A 21,084-nucleotide genomic window follows, 5' to 3' on the forward strand; every position below is an offset into this window, starting at 1 on the left:
CATTTCTACTTTATCTACTATCTACTATCTTAATACTCTTTCATAATAACTGACATACAGATAAATAATTGCTTCTCTTTCTCTTTCAAATTAGATTTTGCTCTTCTTGATATCATCCAACTATAAAACATTCTTCGATAACAAATCAAGATATAATAAATCAAGATGATTTCTACAATAATATACAAGGTGTTTAAAAAAAAAACATTTATATTAACATCATGATTGACTGGCTTCTTCCACTTGCTATTTTTTCCTTAAACTCTCGCGACTTCTTTCCAAAATTTCTGATCTTTTTTGAATGATTTTGACATGCTACATCCAGTTTTTGTGAAAAATTGTCACGAAATTATCGAATACAATATGTAAAATAATCAATGAATCAAATAATAATAATTTAAACATGAAAACATGAAAAAATAATTATAAACGATTAAATTTTACATTTAGCTTTTTTTTTTACTTACTACTACTATATATATATATCTTATGAATCTCGGGTAACTTTTCTGTTTTTCACCTTATATAAACAAATCTACGAGCGATCGTATCTCAACTTGAGACGACTTTCAACTATATAAACCAACTATAATCTATAAACGTGTCATATATGTTTTCTCTGGAACATCGATTAACGGGTCTCGTTTCACTGTGCAGGGTCAAGTTTAGCGATCCTGTTCGGATTAAACATGGCAGCTTCGTCGGTCGGAAGCGCGTTACCAGGGTGAAAGGGTGGTGTTTCACCGGGGCGCGTTTCAACGCCAGCGGTTCGGAAATTTCGTTTCACCTTCGATGCAAACGAACAGGATTTCGAAGCCGACGGTAAGGGAAAATTTAATTCGGGTCTTAACCCAGTTCCGGAAGAATGCGCACCGAGAAGGACCCGAAACGAGCGTCGATACGCTTTTGCATCCGCCGTATCGAAACAGCTCGAATCAACAAACTGAATACGTACACAGAGATTCTTGCCACTCGTGTGTCTCTTTTTTGACGAGAGAAGGGATTGTAAACTCCTCCATGTTAACTTCAACCCCTGATAAAGATGACTCTGATGTTAAAGGAGTTCAAGTTCGAGTTCAGAAAATTCGAAGTTTGAAAGAAGTTTCGTTCGGAGACAAATTGACAACAAGCTTGAGATGTTACAATAATTCGAAGATTCTATCAAATTTAAAGTATGTAAAAGAGTTTTGATTTTTCTTCAATTTTTATTCCTCCATGAGACACGTAATATCGATAATATCATTAAAATATCGATAACAAATGAAAGTAACTATAAGAGTTATTTCTATTTCTTCTTATTCAAATTTATTATTAAAGTTATTGTTAATAGAAATAGCTTAAGTAAACTACGGTATAATTTTTCGATAAAATGTATTTATTTTTATTACAAATAATACTTTTATCTTAATAACAATTTTCAATAAGAAGAATATAGAAACTCTTAATGATATCAATAATCAATAATCACAATTCTAAATAAAGAACTATCAACCCTCTGATTACATATCTCACCAAATCTAAGAAAAATTCCTCGAATTGAGTTGAAGAGGAAATACACAAAAATATCAATATTCCCCAAGAAAACGGATCTGCGATTTTATAATAAATTTTTACGAGTGTAGAAAATTGAGATTGGAAAATGTCGTTTCAAGATCACGTTGGAAACCATGCCGAAATATTCTAAGAAATATAGAATCCCAAAGGTCCTTCAAGTACTCCAAGTTTCTCTTAAAAACGACAACTGTCCTCTCGCAACTTCACTTTACATCCTTTTATTAAGTGTCTTAACAATTCTCTTCCCACGCGACACGATACTAGAAGTAACATTGGAAGAATTAACGACGTTCCCTTGGGTAATCTTTCGCGAAACTATTATACATATTGTACAATTAATACTATTGTACCAGCTTAGACGGTAGAATCCCTAATTATTTTCACAGTCGTGAAAGCTATCCAAGTTGGCACGTGGAGGGAGGGGATCTCTGCACAAGTCTGTAAGCACTCACTTGTTTCGAGAACAGCGATGCGGCCGGAAATGAAGATCTCCACTGTTGTTAAGTTTACCCTACTAGCGGAAGGAAAGTAAATAGAGCGATTGTTTGGGATTGAAGATTATCTTTAACGTGCTATGTGACATGTAAGTTGCGATACGATCAACTTATACATTGATAATAAATTTAAATCAAATCTAAAATTGGTTCTTTATATTTATTATCGACTTTTCGAATGAAGGTTTGGAAGTTTAATAAAATTTGAAAAATAATAAATTTTTACAATAAATTTAAGAAAATTATATTAAATTTATTAGATAAAGAAAATTAAGAGGATAGTTATTAAGTAATTTATTAATCTACTATTGGATTATGCATAAAAATAACTATTGTGAAAAATAACTGACTTTAAATGAATAGAGAATATGTAATAAGATAGATATTTGAAGTTTTAAAACTATTTAAAATTCTATTTAAAAATAGATTTTTTTTTTCACTTCTGAATTCATGAAGGCTTCTGTCGTGATGAGCTTTTAGTGAAAATAAAAAGCTCCTTCTCTTTGAAATATTTCTAAAAAATTCGAATGCAATCTGTTAACCCTTTCGCAATCTCAAGAGAGATTTGAAGAAACTTTAAGAATAATTCTACATTTTTCATAATTTAAATGTTACTACAATTGTTACAATTATTACAATAATCACGAAAAATCGAAAGAGTATTATACTTTCTTGCATTTGACATCAAAACATTCAAAAATTTCGACGATAAATTATTCTAAAATTCTTTGAAACTTTATTACATTGTCAGAAGGATTAATCTATTATACTTGCGATTTACTTGATTAATCGTAGCTGAAGATTTAACTGTAAAATTAAAGCTGAAGATTTAAAAGACAAGGAAATCTTCCCGACAACCTATTCGTTAACCTTACAGAATTACGTATTATTCCAGAATTATAAAGAATTTCCACGAAGAATTCTCTTTACGATTACTCGATTAAACTGCCGAATTATTCCCCAATTTATCGCACGTACAATTGTAATCATAAAATATCAATAAACCTTTTTGCTCGATATGATTTCCATTTACCATCATCTGTTAATTAATCGAAGTGTTAATTAACACGTACCCTCATCGATATCGACCAGGAAAATGGCGGTATATAATATAATTTCTCAGTTGCGTTAAGCTTACAGGTTTACATATTCGATCACTAACACAGAAATACCACAATAGAAGGAAAACGTTTATGTATTATTTACACATTTACTACAATTGTAAACGTGGAATGTTGGTCACTTCAACGACGCGACGTTGCGATAAATTACCAGAAACGAGAACACAAACGGAACATTGTTTATTCATTTCGTCCACGACCATTAACGACAATTTTTCCATTATTCCTATAATATTTAAATCGAAATCGTATCGATAACATTGGTGATGAAAGGCGAAAACAAAACATTGTAAATAAAATTTATTTCCCGAATCGACCGACATATAACCCGGTTCCAATCATCGCAATCATTGACGTTTGGTAAACGGTGTCGAGTGATTGACCGACGCGTTATTGCCATTTTTCGGATGATGCAAATACGTTTGAGGGGAAATTTTCGAAAACGTAACATTGTTGTTGTATTCTCGTGTAATCGTCGTGTCGATCGTGATATCGATAACTCGCAAATTGAACTGCAATCTTTCTCTCTCTCTCTCTCTCTCGTAAATGTCTTGAAAGCTCTCATTCTACTTTTGTCCCGTTCGTTTCTTCACCCATCATTTTACATTAACGAACCGGCTAGAGAATTACGAGGCAAAGTCCCCGCCTGTCGTCAAAGAAAATTTCCATTCCGATTTTTCTTCCGCCTTGTTAAACCCTTGCAAATCGTCGAGATCGAATAAAGCACTTCCCTGACGAACGTCGAACTGGATTTTCCTTCGCGAAATCACATTAAACAATATTCCTTTTGATATTTCAGGTACCGTTAAAACGTTCGGTACATTTCACGCAATTTCCACAAAGGGGAAAGGGGGAAACTGGTTGTTCAATGCTAGGTGTTCCCTCGACCACGACGGATGAAAAGGCTTCGTCCAAGTTTTTCAAATTCTTTTTTTGGCGGCCGCCGACATTTTGTCTGAAAAATCCATCCACTATAAATTCTAAGACGTCCCACTCGTTTCGAAATTCCCTTTGATATCTGAAATGTCAAACACCAACTTAATGAGCCGAGTCGAGCCCATCACTACGTTTTTCGACCACTCGGCACAAAGAAAACCGCATTTTCCCTTCGTCGACGAGGCCAGTCTCGACTCGAATTGTCTATCGATCATCGAAAAAAATAGCATCCAATGGGGAATCGAAACAAACACGAAATTTAATTAACTTTCTGTCTGTTAAATGTTTTTTCTCTTATTCGTGAATTAACGATCACGAGGCAAAAGCTTTCAATGGTGTGGAAAAACAGTTGACAGTAACATAATAAAGTAAAAGTAACTAAAACGATAGAACTTTATACGTTTATTATATTAATCGTGAAATCTTAAAGTAAATCGTTTCGCAAAACGATAACGATGAATTATTATTACGCATTATTATAAAATCGAACATAAATGGTAGACAATTAAATGTAGAATAAATAATTTATTTATTCTAATATTTGATAACAAGTTTGCAAATTAATTTGAAGATATTTCTTAATTTTTTTTTTAGAATTAAATTAAAGAATTAAAGAATTGATTTTATTAATTGTTGTTCTATGTATTATTTTTTTCTGGAAAAATTGAAAAAAAATGAGAGAGATATCAATTAAAATAAAATAAAATATATGAAATTATATAAGATAAGATAGATTATACTAATTTTCTCTTTCTAATTTTTCATAACATAACATAACTTTATATAAATGTCATTTCATTAGTCTCTGATTAGATAACCACTAGCTTTGTAGAACGTAAATAGATAAATTATATTGTTTCGCAAAATACGTGACTCACATCAATATTCACGCATTATGATGCGAAAGATTTTTTCTTTTTACATTTTTTATAATAGTTTATTAAATTAATTGTTTTTACTATTTATATAGTTAGTAAAAACTAGTTAATAAATTTTAATGTACATAAATTTGCACTAAATGATGAATTAAATAACGACAAAAAGTATGACAAAATATGTATGCATGATGATTTATTGTTTATTTATTGTTATTTAAGAATAAAATTAATAAACAAATTTGCGAATATTAATTAATTAGAAATAACAAAAAAATTTTTTTTTTATTTTTAAATCTAATCCAGCTTAATTTAAATTTAAAATCTAAATTTAAGTTTTATCTTAAAAATTATATTAATTTAATTACTTCTGTATTTCTTTTTTAATTTTAAAAAAAAATAATCTTTTCATCTATAATTGGCATAAGATTTTATCCCATTCTTAAAACGAAACATTAAAATTACGCTCGTTGAGCATACATCCTCCTGCAACTCATCAACCGATTAAGAATATTGAAATCAACTGAACGTGCGAAATCTACTCGACGATTTTAAAATTGGAGGATTTTACGTGCGAATAAACCAAAACTCCTAATTTCTTCCAATAACACGTATAATTCAACATGAGCATGAAAACAAGAATGATTCCATTCTCTCGCCGTGACACCTCGTTTCGACACCTCGAAAACATTTCTTTTTTGCTCCACGTTTCCTCTTTTCAATATTTTCACACAGTTTCGCACGAGAAAGAAAAAAAGAAAAAAGATAACGAAGAACTCGTTTTCACACCTCACTGTTAATACTGCGCATCTATTATGAAGTCAGTAAGTAAACCTTGCACCTTCGAACAATTAGCGTCACAATTTCCCTAGACCAACGACATTAATAACAATGCAATTACAGCTCCGTTTTCATCACCGAATGCAATAACTCTTGTATTCAAACTCTATTAGAAGAAATTACAAACAGCACCGGCGATAAATTTTCCGAGAAAAGCCCCATGCATTATTTACTTTGAACATGGAACATTGTGAAGGGCCAATAAAAAACGATATAAAAGTGGCAATTTTTACCATTTACGTGAAAGAAATTTTAAATAGATTTGATTACTTGTATTCCAATTGAGTTTCTCTTACTTAGAATCATATTTCATCTCATCTATGAACATATTAATGATGTGTAATATGATTGAATATGTTTGATATATAATAAAATAGAGAATTAATTCGATAAATTCGATAAATATTACAACAATATTTATTTTCGTATCTTTTATTCTATAAATATATTCTATAAATATATGAATAATATTATTAAATTGTTTAAATTGTATTGTTAAATAAAATTAGTATACAGCTTGATAGTTTTATCTATCTTATGGAACTTTTTCTAATAAACATTTTAAAATAATTTATTTCCTTGAAACTTTTATTAAAAGATTTTAAAATATCTATCCCACGAGGATACAAAAGCTTCTTTCCTTAAAAATTCCACAAAATCAAATATTCTCTTAATACTTAAATAAATTCGAATAGAAAAATTTATTTACAAATAACAAAAGAGAATCGTTTGTTATCCGATTATATATTTCAAAGAAAATATTTCTATATAAAATTCTATAATATGAAACTTCTAAGAAATTAGAATATCTCTTCTCTGTCACAAAATATTTATCCAAATTCACGTACTAACTAAATTTTATCTAAATTCCAAAACTATCGTCTTCCTTCCAAGCTTTAAAACATCTGACATCTCCATAAATTCACACCGAATTGGTACACAGTTCATCGTTTTTTATAGCACCACGATTCCCGATGATTCGATTTCACGAAGAGAAAAGAGACGTGCAGAGGGCAAAAACCTGTGGACGATGCGGAGGGTGTATTTAAGCCACGCGACATTGAGCGTCGGAGTGTTGCTGGCAAGCTTCCACCGGAAAATGAAATTCTCGGAGTTCGCCGATATTGAACGAACCACCCCTAATGGGAAGTAGAGGAAGCCGAAAAGGAATCGCGACCTATCCTCTTCAAGAGTGTTTCTGCAACGCGCCATTTGTCAATTCTGTAAGTCGATCGAACATCTTTTGTTCTGTTAAATAATTGTCCGACTCGTCTATGGTTATTTCAAGCGCATGGATTGTTTTATTTATTTATTTTTTTTTAAAGTCGCCTTTTCATTAATCAATAAAAGAAGAATTAATTGTTAAAAGAGAACATTGTATATTTATCGACTAATAAATATATTGTTAAATATCTCAAATACTTTGGCATGTATTTTAAATAATACACAGGATATTCCCTGTGTATTAGTTGAATATTTGAAAACTAGGGCGGAATAAAACGTAGGAGTAAAATTCTTTCTTGCTATTCGTAACTTCTGAATAAAAATTTTTGTAATATTTAGACTGCATTATTTCTATTGATTTTATAAATTTTTATTCGCTAATTTAATGTTGATTTCAAATAAAATGTTTCTATTATCTAAAAATAATTTTGGATTTGAATTAGATTAAAGAAAATTATTTTAAAATATCAATGAATTTTAACAATTAAAAAATATTACAATTAATGCTATTGTAATATTAATTATTGTAACATAATTAAAAAGTCGCAAATTACGTTGAAAAAAAAGAAAAAAATTAAAATCTCTGGCAACAACACCATCAAAAATTAATTTTAAGAAATAATCTTTTCCATACGAAATCTGAAAGATTAAATTTTCTTTTAACAATACAGAATGATGATCATACAACGATTTCTCCGTTCCATTAAACACGTTTTGCATAAAAATCCACAATCTGCTGATAACTTAAACCGCCATAATATCTCGATTAAAATCGTATTAAAAGTTCTTCTCGCTTCCATTTGAAATAAAGGACAACGCACCCTTACCAATCCATACCAAGTCCCTAGAAACTATCTGACTTGATTTAATTTTTTATCCAATTTGATAAAAAAAAAAACCGAAATTCTTGAATTCCAATCAAGTTCCGAATTCGAAATTTTTAGCGACGAAAGAAACGAACGAAGGAAAAAAGGGGACGAAATAATAAACGGCGTGCACGATGAAAAGAAACGAAAACACGTTAAATAAGAATGGAGAGAAGGGGCGAGCATCGCATTTATTATTTACTTCGTAAAACGGATGTGGAAGCGCGGCTAAGACGAGTTCATTTACGAGTTCCCAAGATACGACTTCCTTTTCTCCATCTCTGTATATCGCGAAGAAAAAGTTAAGAGACCGAATATCACGGATAGACAGGAAGGGAAGAAGAGATACTACCAATCAGGAGTTTGGGATTTCAGCCGTGGGATTTTGTTAAAGGAGTTTGCGAGCGAAAACCGGGATACGTCGTCGAATATCGAAAAATCTGTAAACAACGTAAAACCTCTCCCTCTTTCTTTGAGCGAGGTGTGTATATATGTACACCCTCGACGTGCGTGATCTTATGCGGAAAACAGGGGACTCGGATTTTATCGTGATAAAACAGTATCATTAGAGGATATCTCGAGATTTCGCGGCTAAGCTGGCGATGTCGCGTTAAGCGGATCAACGATATCGATTTTTAACCCCTGGCAAGCCTGGGGATATGTGGCGAAATGATAAATTTCTCTTGTGGAAAAGAGAAAACTTGTTAAAAATGAAGTGAAATTGATCTGTTGGCTTTCGTAATTTGTGTCACGTTGCTTATACGCGAAAGAAGGACGAAAAAAATATTATACGCTGTGCCTTTCTCGCCTACTAATAGCCCGAGGATGAAGATTCAAAGCTTTGTCTCTCTTATTTTTTCCCGTTATCATCGTGACTTCTCGTTTTGATATATTTTTGGCACAATTACGATATAATGATGCAATTTAATCGACGAATTTCCCTTATTTTAGTAAATAAAAAGTGTGATGATAACGCGAATTGTGTATATTGATTTAAATTCAAACAATTGTAATTATTCATAATTGAATTAATGATTAAACCTTTGTATATTTCGATATACATATCTCTATATAAATGTATCGCTTTATAATGTTAACTCGTTAATATACGTGTATTAATGTAATGTACAATACGTGGATTATATATGGATGTAATCATGGAAGAATCGATTCTTTGAAAAGGGGAAACAAACGTTAAAAGTTAATATAGAAAAATGTCAATCAAGGTTTACTAAGTTATTAAGTTATAAAGCAATTGAAGTTTGTGTTAAACGAAATAGAATAAGATCGTTCTATCTTTGTTAAACTGTCATCACACTATTTTCTCGCCTCGTTTCATCTAACGCAAACTTAAATTGCTTATAACTTAATAAATATATAACTTATAACTTAATAAATAAGCCTCGACCGACATTTTTGTATTGCAACTTTTGCGTTTGATCTGAATCCTATAAAATATACCCACCAAAGATATTCTATGAATATATTAACATATGTTATATTATAATCTTATGTAACATGGAAGCATTCGCGTATCAAATATTACATAGATCGTTGAATATGATTATTATATTATCATAGTATCAAAGTAAAAAAGAAAAAAATAAATATTAATTTAAAAAAAACATGACATTTTATGACATTATTCTAAATTTAAAAAATTTTGAAAATAAAAAAATTGTCATTTTACTTTGTAGAAAAAATGTTGAAGCTTTTTCATTTCTCTTAAATATCTATCATTTGCGAGAAAAATGTTGGGAATATAATAGTATAATATTTAAATTATAATATTTCCCTCTCACGATGAAATTAAAAATTTAATTAATTTAAATTAATATAAACTCTACAATATTTAACATAATGCATAATTAAAATAAAGCAGAAAAGAAATTGCTCATATTTACATAAACTGTAACTGTATAATCATCAAATATGGAGAGAATTAAAATTAGCAAAGCATTCTTTCATTGTGTATCTGGTTACACATAAATCGTTATTATTTAATCAAATCAGTTCTTCAAGGATCATAACGCTAATGCACTGTCAAAGGATAATTAATTAATTAAGACACGAGAGTCAATTGTCATGCCTCAGAGAAAATTTCTCAAAAGTTGGAATATTGTTTTTAAGAAAACTGATTAATCAAAAGATCTTGAGAGACTCTCCACTAACTAAGAAACTGATTCCTGCAGTAGAAGAAAACGAAGTTCAGACAAAGATTCAACTTGAGTTCAATTCAGTAATTCAGTTTAGTAAAGTTATGCGGCCATACGGCAAAGTCCACTCATTGTTGATTTAGTATAGTCTCGATAGGGAGACATAGTCGATAATTCGGTTAGTCTCGTTCAAGAGACTCGGAATCAATTAATTCCAATCAATCAGAATCAGAATTGGATATCCTTGCGATACTAGACGACGTGTAATATTCAATACCTGCAACTTGTCTTGTAATTTTAATATTATTTAAATCTCATATGCAATAAATAGAATATTTCATCAATAAATCGTATTGATAAAAATAAAATATCACATAACACGAAAAATTGTAACAAAAATATAAAATGTGTTGTAAATATTTTCTTTAGTGAAGTATTTTTTTTTATAAAATTCTATATTTCATTTTTATAATATCAAATTTTTGTAAACATAAGAAAATACTACAAATTGATATAAAATATCATATATTTGCATCTAATTAATAAATATGTACATATTATAATAAATATAATGACGTATAAATATTTTTTGCAGTCACTAAATATTTCCATTTCAAAGTTTAACTTCTTTCTTATTATTTATATCACACCCAACATGTCTTATATCGATTATTGATTTAATTTTGTTATACTTCTATTTAATTTTTTCACAATATTGAAAAGAAATTAGAATCAATATTTTATCACTATAATCAATATACAAATAAAAAATATCTATATATCTTGTATCAACGAATAAACGTATTTACATATCTTATATTATCTCTGTATAATAGAACATCGATTATCCAAAGTAATTAGTATACATTATTAGATAGGTAAATACGTATAATCTATTCGTATTATCTAAATGGATATATGGATCATACTATATTAAGATAACTAAATAATCGATATTCTAGAATTTGGACAATAGATGTTCTACAATGTCGAACTGACAAGAGAGAAAGTGTATTATCATATTTTTGGCAGTATAACTATTCAATAAAGAATTTATGGACTTCTAGTTACACGACATTATAGTTTTACTTTTATCAGAAAAACTTATCGCCATAAGTTTGCACGAAAAAAAACTTGGATCATCCTTTGTTATATCTATCTATACCTAATATATATCTAATATATATAATATATATCTAATATATATTGAAGACAAAGAAATGTGAAACATTTTCGTAGAGAATTTGAATAAGTAATTAATTAAAAAAAAGAATAGAAAAGAGAGACCTACCGTTATAAAGATAAAATAGATATGAGAAAGTCATTGGTGTCATTTCAATGGGGGTTAAATTCAGTCAATCATTTACCATTCGAGCATCGTCCCCGAAACGCGCAATCGTTTCCCACGTGGGCTCTCAACTCTCTCGAGACTCGTTCCTCAAACATATTTGCTCGAAAATGTACACACACAAGGCGGATATCGACGGATACGAATATACAACATAGTTTGGCGAAATGCGGGCCGGAGACAGAGAAGAGGACACAAATATTCTGGAATATTTTCATTGGAAAATATAGTGGGAGCAGTAGACACATTTTGCGTGTACAAAATCCTTGGAAACATGGGAATGATGCATTCTAAATCTTATTACCCGGCGCTCTCCTTCCTTCCCATTCTTTCGTTCCGATCGATTTAGGCGTTTCGACGATAAACACGGTTAACCTTGCTACCGTATTCGATATCGATTTTCTATACGATGCATCGGCAATTTCAATCGTTGAAAGTGTAAAGAAGGAGCATGATTTATGGACGAATTTAAATAAGAAATACGCGAGCATGTATTGCTCGTACGGATATCAAAGATAGATAGGATTAAGGTGAGGATCGTTTTCGAAATTGTCGAAATTTCCATACAGGAGAATAATTTTGAGATTTATTCGTTTTGTCATTTGAGATATGGTAAAAATTGCGCTTGTGATTTATTAAATTTAACGTGTGATCATATCGCATTGAATTATTTTGCATTTCTGATTTGAATTTTTCTTAAAATTATAAAAAATTGAAACGAATGCTGACAATTTTAATAATTATATCAGTTTTTTTTTTACAACTTTATAAACTCAAGATATTATTTTTATTTGTATTGCAATTTGTAAATGCTTTGACAATGATGTTAACTCGTTTACGCGAGTTTCCTCTATAAATTATAATTGAAAATCTTATAGCAAAAGAGACAAGATAAATTCAGACCACTTTTGAATTATTACGCGTGATATTACGCATTGTTTGGTGAAAGTTTTAGTTTGCTGATCAAATAAAAGATAAAATTTATTGCAAATGTGTATTTATGTTCTCCTATTATATTCATTGTTCAATAGAATAATACAGAATAATTAGTTATTTTTTATTGTCTATGAAAACTGTCAATGTTTTTTTTTTCATTTTTTATTGATAAAACAATAAAGCAATAAATCAATGAACTACGCTTCTTTTCTTATTCATCGTTATACAAAATAAACATAGAGTTTAACTCCAAATTTACTTATCAATAATATCTGTATAAATATATTTTATAAAAAAAATCTTTTCTATAATTTTTTCTTAATCTTTATCCTACAATTTCTATTTGTTTCTATTAAAAACGATTGCATTAGGCGAACCAAAAGAACGAACTATGGTTATAAAAGAAAGGATGATCAGTGACTTCTTGGCAAATACCTTTCTATTTCGTCTGTCGAAATTCGCGGGAGAAGGATATATACCACGAATCTGTCGATACAATTTCTCAGTCTGGCGGAGCAATTTTTCGTCCGATCGAGCATACAACTAAAGAAAACAGACGGCGATTGTTTTCTCGTAGTTTCTTCGACGAAAATTTGTAAAAATAATCGGACAACCATTTCATCGTTACAGATTTTTCCCAATGTCCTCCTATTCCAAAATTTTGCGAGATGCTCGATACTCCCCCCTCCCCAATAATTTTATTCTCGAATAGCCGTGTAAGCATCGTAGCTTACGCTTTAGTTTATATTCATGAAATGAGGTAACGATGTTCACGATCTTTATAAAAGCAGCATTGCTGCTTCGTTAGTTACGAAACGGCATTTACGAGCCACCAGAGATACTGAGAAATGGTTACCTTCTTAAAAGGTAACAGAGAAAGCTCGACCCTTGAAGTAGAAATTTCAACGAGAAGAAAGGAAAAATTCAACTTTCATACGAGGTATAATTCCATTAAATATATTTGATACAAGAGATTATTGTAATCAAGTTGTTTTCTTAAAGAAAAGTAAATTGTTGATAAGTCGAGCAATTAACAATTTATCTAAATTATGGCATATTATCTGTATAATCCTTCACAGACTTAGAATCAAGATTATTATAAAAGATATTAACAATAACGATTGTAGAGAAATGGTCGAAAGCAATTAATCTGTCGTTTTTTTTTTTCGGATGATTCGTGACAGGAATTAGAATTTAGGAAGTATTTAGCAAGCAATTGATTAATGATCATGTTAAATCTTTTCAATTAATCGAAGACATATTGTCTATGAAAGTTAGAAATAGCAAATAACTCGATGTTATATTATCTATTTAAATGAATAATATAATGTTTTTAGAAGATCTTATAGTCATAGAAATATTTAATTATTCATAATATTTATTTTCACACAATATGGAACAAAATAATTATCTTGCAATTTAAAAAAAAGAAATATTTTTTATCAGAGACATGAATGTGTAATTTCATTATGAAACTTTAATGTTCAGAAAATGATTATTAAGATCAATATTTATTTCAAACTTCAATTTGAAATAATGTTTCATTTATTGAATTTAATTTATAAAGGAACAATGTTTACATATTATTCAAACAAAGAATTCATATATTTGTACTATTGATATAAAGAGATTTTAATATAAATCTATTTTGATCTATTGTTAATACTGTAAAATACTAAACAATAATAAATATTATTGAACGATATAATTCTATACAATTACAACATCATTTTCTCTGATTGTAGAATTGGAAAAAAAATTTCTAAATAGAGTCATGGACTGAAGCAGAAATTTTAAAGTCAAGATAGTGCTTCGAAAGTTGATGGAAATGCAAAGTCTAAATTAGAGGAAACATTTCTCGCGAGCTGTTGATAAGAGTATTACATTTCCTTAAAAAAATATTTTCTTACAACCTCATTAATATATAGAGAATATTATACGTAATTTTAAAAGAAATTTTCTTCGAAAATTCGAAAATCTAAACTGATTTTGAAAATGAATACTTTCAAGATTCAATGATTTACAATTAAATGAAAAGTGGAATCGTTACAAAAAAATATATTACTAATATATTCACTATTATTTAATAATATTATTAACTACACCAAAGAAGAAAATTTATATTATATAAATCTCCCTATAATATTTATTCTTAAAAGTTTATAATTACTATAATAATACTATAATACTATAATACTACTAATATAATTACTATAATAATATATATATATAAATAATATATATATATATAATAATATATACAAATACTATAATACTACTAATATAATTATAATAATAATTAGTATAATAAAAAAAAGAAAGAAAAGAAATTCACGTTATGCATTAATAGATTATATAAATTTATTCGTTCATAAAATTAGCAAATAGTCCGATATATGGATGGAAATAATATAAATTAGAGATCCCAGAGAGAGATTGAAAAGTATGAAATAAATATATTTTCCAACGAACTGAAAAGCTTTCGATGCAAAGGCGAACTACATCAAAGTACTTTTTTTTCTTTTTTTTTGCTGGAATTAAATTGCAGTTAATCCTATACGGTGAAATTTAAATTATCGGATGCGAGTTTATAATTACAACCGGTGCCTGCAGTCTTTTCGTTGAACGTCGCAACGGCGACAGTGAATTTCCATTCCGTGGCTAAGCACGGATATCGAGCGAGGATTTTCGATAGGCGATAATTGTAAAGGAATCCTTTAATGACGAATGAGCACTAACTAGGAAGGACAGGCCGCGATACGTTCCATGTTACTGTTTGCCATCTGCTAAATCCCAATGCTATAACCTCGCCTCGGCTGACATTGACGATCCATTACTACTTGCATCTGACAAATCCCCCGGCGTTCCACCGTGACTACTTAATGTCCAATACGTGTCTTGTTAACCTATAATTACTCGATTTCGCAGTTTAATGTCCGAGCAATGAATGGTGCTTTGCATGATGGCGCTTCCATCAATGACAAACACAAAGATTTACTCTTCGAAAACGATTGTGCGCGTCGCTTGAGTGTAATAATGAAGAGAGGAAAAGAGAGAGATATTCGGAGAGAAAATAAAAATTAATAAGGTTAGATATAATATTTACAGAAATACTTGTACGGTATTATTTTCTTCGAATTGATCATATTACGCGTTATTATCTCTAGTCGCTACTTATCTCGTATCCGCCGCGTCACGACAATGCCATTGATAGCGGGCAACCGGGTATCTGATAATGGATCCAGATGAAACCAGCATTCAATGATCCTAAAATAGCATCTCTGCAACGATATATACTGGTTTATGCGTTTCTTTCCCGCGATTCTTCGAACGTATAGCTATGGATTGCGAAGCGGAAACAAGCCGACAAGACAATGACAAATGTAGTCGATCAATCTGTTAGACATAGAAAACAAAACTGTCGCTTGTGTCGATTATGGATATACACTATATTTCGTCGATTTGTCTCTTGAAAGAGGGAAGAAGAATTTGTAAGGGATATAATCCTTGGAAGAAAGTATTCGATCGATTCTTTGAAATTGGATTTAATCGTTTTGAAAAGTTTAATTAAAAATTAGTTTATTAGATAAAAAAAATTTTGGAAAAATGAAATCAAAATCCCGAGAAGAAAATAATTAAAGATCGCTTTTTATAATTTTTTCTTTTTATCTGAGCCACTAATGAGGTTAAACAATACGTTTTGTAGATTCATATCAATCAATCAATAGATTTTAAAAGATGATCGAATTTCTATCAATATTTACAAATTTATGTGATGATTTAAAAGTTTTTGAATAATTTGAAGATATTTTGTTTAGATTCCCATTTTTTAAGAAGTGATTGTTTAATTGATTAATTATTTCTCCATATTTATTATTTTTTCTCTGGATAAATTATTAAAACAAAAATAAAAGAAATATAATTGTAAATACATCGTTTCGCGAAATAATATTTTCAATGCATACTTCGAAAAAAAGTTTTATGTTGAAAACGTATTAATTTAATTGCTTGGCGTTCCTTTTCTAATTTTTAAAAAATTAATCAATTATTGAAGCATTATTTGAAGGTAACTGGGTCATTTATCCTAGTCGAAAGATCAATCGAATCAATTTTCATTTTTTTTTTTTTTAATTTTGATCCGTTCGAATAACTTTTCTCATTTATTCGCACATATAAAGCGAATATTTAATCTTCCTCAACGGTGGAAATGGATTTAACATAAGAAACTGAACTTTATTCCTGGATAAAAAAGAGTTGACTCGATATTTCACTCTGAAATATATTACACCTCCATTTAACATCCGTGCCAACTGCGGAGCACATCGTCCGATTGAGAAATGGATCGCGAACGAAGTGCCATAGTTTCAATGTAAATTCCAGTCTTTTTTTGCGCGATTCAAATGACAAATAAGAAAAATTTGTAGATATATTATAAAATGATTAGATCCCACTTTCATCGATCAACTTAAGCGAGACAGACTGGGGACAAAAGTAACATTGATGTGAATGTGTTCACAAAACATATTTGCTGCAATAAAAACATAACACGAAAATTACGATTTTAAGGAAAATAAATTTGAGTGTTTCTAATTTTTATAAAAAATCAGATTAAAATTTTATATTTTATGAAATGCAATATATTTGAAAACTGCAACATATCAAAATGTAGAAAATATAGTTATATGACAGTTATTTTTATATTAATGATAGCTGTAATTTTTTTGTTTATTTTATTGTTGCAGAAAATGAACAATATAGATTTGAATATATGATGATAACATTTAAAATATTTTAGCAGTATAGATATCCAATGAACATATAATAAAATCATTTTTCAATATTGCAAATGTCACTTTTCTTTAATAATTTAAAATTGTGAAACAAACATTTTTTGTACAAATATATCCATCTTTCTTTTTTTAATTTTTAATTTAAATTATCTTTTTAAATATAAATATTGTTATTTATTATTTTTATACCCCTCATTAGTGAAATTTATGATTTAAAAAAAGTATGTCGAGAACAATTGTAACACAATAATCGAGATTATAATAGAGATTTTTCAATAAAGAATATTGTTGCCTTGATCTATTATGAAATGATGAATGAATGAATTAAATTTAAGAATTAAGTACATGAAGAATGCATCAAAAAGTGATTTATCTTTGTCATAATTGTGGATAATAGGATAATTTTTAATTTGATAAAAGTTTTACAATATTCCATAATTAATTTTTTTATGAATAAATCAAATTATCTTAATTTTATTTCATTATAATTCAATTCAATATATATTTTAATTTTGTAAAATTAAAATTGCATCGATTTCATGCAATGCAGATTATTAGAGAACATGTTGCAATACTCTCTTTCCTTCTCCTTTTTTTATTTACACATAATACATCAAAATTTTTCTACCACAATAATCCAATAAATAGGAAACTCTTTCGTATATATAATTTTTATAATAAATTTCATATTCTCCATGTTTACTGCAAAATCAAATTCTTATTTTTTTCCTCGTTTTCACTATAACTCAAACTCAATTACAAAACTGTGAATAGAATTTGAAAATTGTAATAGAAGTTAAACGAGACAGGAATTGCAATCACGCGATTCTTTCGAAAGTAGTATATATTTGAATACGACGTGTTCCAGTAATTAAAATCATAATTTCAGTAATGAGTTGGGGCTTCTTTAATATATCTCATCCGTTAAAACATTCCTATCTATCCACGAGCTCCTTCCCATTTCTTCGTTAACGTATAATAATTATTCGCACGAATAAATCCGCTTCTTCATTCTTTCACAATTCTTTCATCTCGAACAACTGTTCGATCTCAGATCCTCTTCTCGAATTTTTTGATCTCGAAACCTTTCACCGATCGTTATTAATTCAAGGAATAAAGAAAAAAAGGATATAAAACGGAGGAGAATCGCGAAGGTGGCCATTTCGAAAAATGGAATAATCAACAAAATGGCTTCCCATTTTGAGGCATATTATTATAGCTATACAATGTTTCAATTTCATAGAGATCTCACAATCTTTTTTTTTTTTTTTCTTGTTATTTTCATAGTCTCTGGAATACTCATTGTCTTTATTTTATCTATCCACTTATGCATCCATCGCGACGATAAAATGGAATAAATTTCGATGAATGAACGATTCACTTTGGAAAAATTCATAGTATTATCAAGGAAACAAAGTAATTTCGCGTGAAGGAAACCTTTCTTGGATAGTTTAACAGATAAAACATTGCTGGAGAAGAGAAGTTCAACCTCAAGTGGATAGACACGTTCACGTAAAGGGTTGAAATAAAATGAATCAAAGACAGAGAAATAAAGGCAATTAGAAAATTCTTGTCAATCTTAAATCTCTTAATCTTGCCATTCTGTTCTTTCGATAAAAGATTGAGACGAATCAAAGACAAGAAAAGATAATTAGATAAAGATAATTAGAAAATTTTTATTCCTTTCCAGTGAAATATTAATTTTGTTCAGATCTATTTGATCTCGAATCAATTTTATTTTATCATTGTTATTTACTTTATTGATTATCATTTAAGAATAATTTAATAAACTAACAATTTTTACAAATTGTGTCAGTAATTCTATTACTGTGAAATTACTACTATATAATATCAATGATTGAATTATATTGTTTAATTATTTTTCACAAACAAAAAGATGTTTATAAGATTACATTATTTCTATTTGTAAAAAAACAGTTTAAATTTTTATTATTTTATATTTGCTTTGTATCGATAATAGTAGACAAAAAAATTCAAATTTATTTTATTGAATAGACTTACTTAAAATCATTAATTAATAATTATTTTACAATAATTAATAATGTATTTAATATTTGCAAGGAATGGACAACAAACAGAGGAACGAAATTAACTGAGACCAGTCAAATTTAGTCTCAATTTAATATCAATTTATGCAGAGTGAAACGTAACGAGACATTTTCTCCGCATAAGCAAAACTTTTTCTGCGAAAATCCGTGTCGCGAAATAAGCCGAGGCCAAATTTTGTTGCCAAAAGCGAGTAGCTTTCCCGCCTCTCTGTAGAAACAATATTACGTGAATACAATTTAATTTTCAGCAAAGGGGCGACCTGTTTCGCGGCTGTTCCCATTTTTGGATGAAAATTCGATGCCGCGTCGATTGCGTATCGTCGATTATGAAGGCAACCTGGAGAAGAAACGCTGAAGAAGTTGTGGCGTGCCGACACGCGTTTAGGAATTCGTGTTTAAAGCGACATTTATCATCTAGATGAACGAAATAATTAATTTCCACGCCATTAATTTTACAGAACTACCTCGTAATCTCGCGGGCATGCGAGCCATTTCCTAATTCTATAATTCTGAGCGGAAAATATTTTCATAATGGCGCGAAAACTTCGAACTTTCGAATTTACGAGCATGCGTTTTGATTGAACTGCGAGTGTTAAAATAAATCGATAAAAAACTAAAGTTTATTAATTCGTTATCTCTCGATTGTATCAAAATTGATTTAGATAAATGGAATTTGATAACATTGGAAAGGGAACTATTGGATTAAATTTTTTAAAAAATATATTAAATATTTTATTCCAGTTTGAGGATCAAGGTTTTAATTTGAAAATCAATTTATTATGGAATGTTGAATTTCGACTTTTCGTGCAGTATTAAAAAAAGAGATCTATTGATCGTGCAAAAAATCAGGTCATTTTGAAATGTCAAAAAAATACGAGAGATACGCAAAATTTAATGGTATTCATCAATGCTACATATTTCATATTTTAAGAGATAACGAGATGTCAGTTTTTTATTGATAACAATGAAAGTTGAACGTAAGAAAAATAATAGAAATCCAAGCTAGTAGAATGAAGATAGAAATATAAGACAAGGAAGAAATATGGAACGTTAAGAATTGTGATTTATATGAATATAACAATGAGATCTTTAACAATGATTAAAACTTAAGTAAATTGAAGATTGAAAATTGTCATTAAGATTTAATGGACATTCTATGTTTGTACAATTAAAGTTTATGCAAAGTTTATTCTTCGTATATATTTAAATGGAATTTATTCTTCTTATTGTTCATTTTATAATTTTCAAAGAAGATAAGTTATAATAATAATAATTTCATGACACAATATCATATTTTTTTTAATTGAGATTTAAGAAGTAAGACGAAGAATTAGCAAAACTCAACATTTGTACGTTGAGAAAAGAAAATTATATAAACATATATTATTATTCACATAATAAGAGTTCCAATTTCTTTCATCAGCTATAATTTTTTCGTTTAATTCGTACTAATTTATTTAAAACAATTTTATTTCATAAATTATTTATTTATTTATTTATTATCGATATCAAAGCTATCCAATTATACTATAGATATATATATATATATATGTATCTTTAAAGCTCGTTAAAAATAATTAGAACGATATTATCATTAAACACTTATTAAATATTTAAATATTTATTTATTAAATATTTATCCTCATATTTCTTTTCCTTTAAACGCTCGAGGAAAGTGGCGATCATAATTGATAAGAAATGACGAAACTAAAGGAAAATAGGAGAAAAATTTGAAAAACTTGCACATCTTCGGATAATAATAATCGAACGACAAGCGAAAGTTTTAAAAGAGCTTGTGTCAAGGATACTTCGCTTTCTCTCTCTCTCTCTCTCTCTCTTTCTCTTTCTCTCTCTCTCTAATTACATAAAGGGCTT

General features: G+C 29.0%; 1 protein-coding gene and 1 long non-coding RNA gene across 2 annotated transcripts in view; one reads left to right on the forward strand and one right to left on the reverse strand.

Annotated features, from left to right (window-relative positions):
• Positions 1-21,084, reverse strand: part of LOC122720731 (tyramine receptor 1) — a 76,945-nt gene that overhangs the window by 40,617 nt on the left and 15,244 nt on the right.
• LOC122720733 lies at positions 534-9,426 on the forward strand. Its single transcript, XR_006347805.1, has 3 exons — positions 534-2,137; positions 6,781-7,043; positions 7,989-9,426. It is a non-coding gene; the product is annotated as an uncharacterized LOC122720733 (long non-coding RNA).

Source organism: Apis laboriosa, unplaced genomic scaffold (genome assembly GCF_014066325.1).
Source record: "Apis laboriosa isolate Shangri-la unplaced genomic scaffold, ASM1406632v1 scaffold1321_cov151, whole genome shotgun sequence".
Taxonomy (NCBI): Eukaryota; Metazoa; Arthropoda; class Insecta; order Hymenoptera; family Apidae; genus Apis; species Apis laboriosa.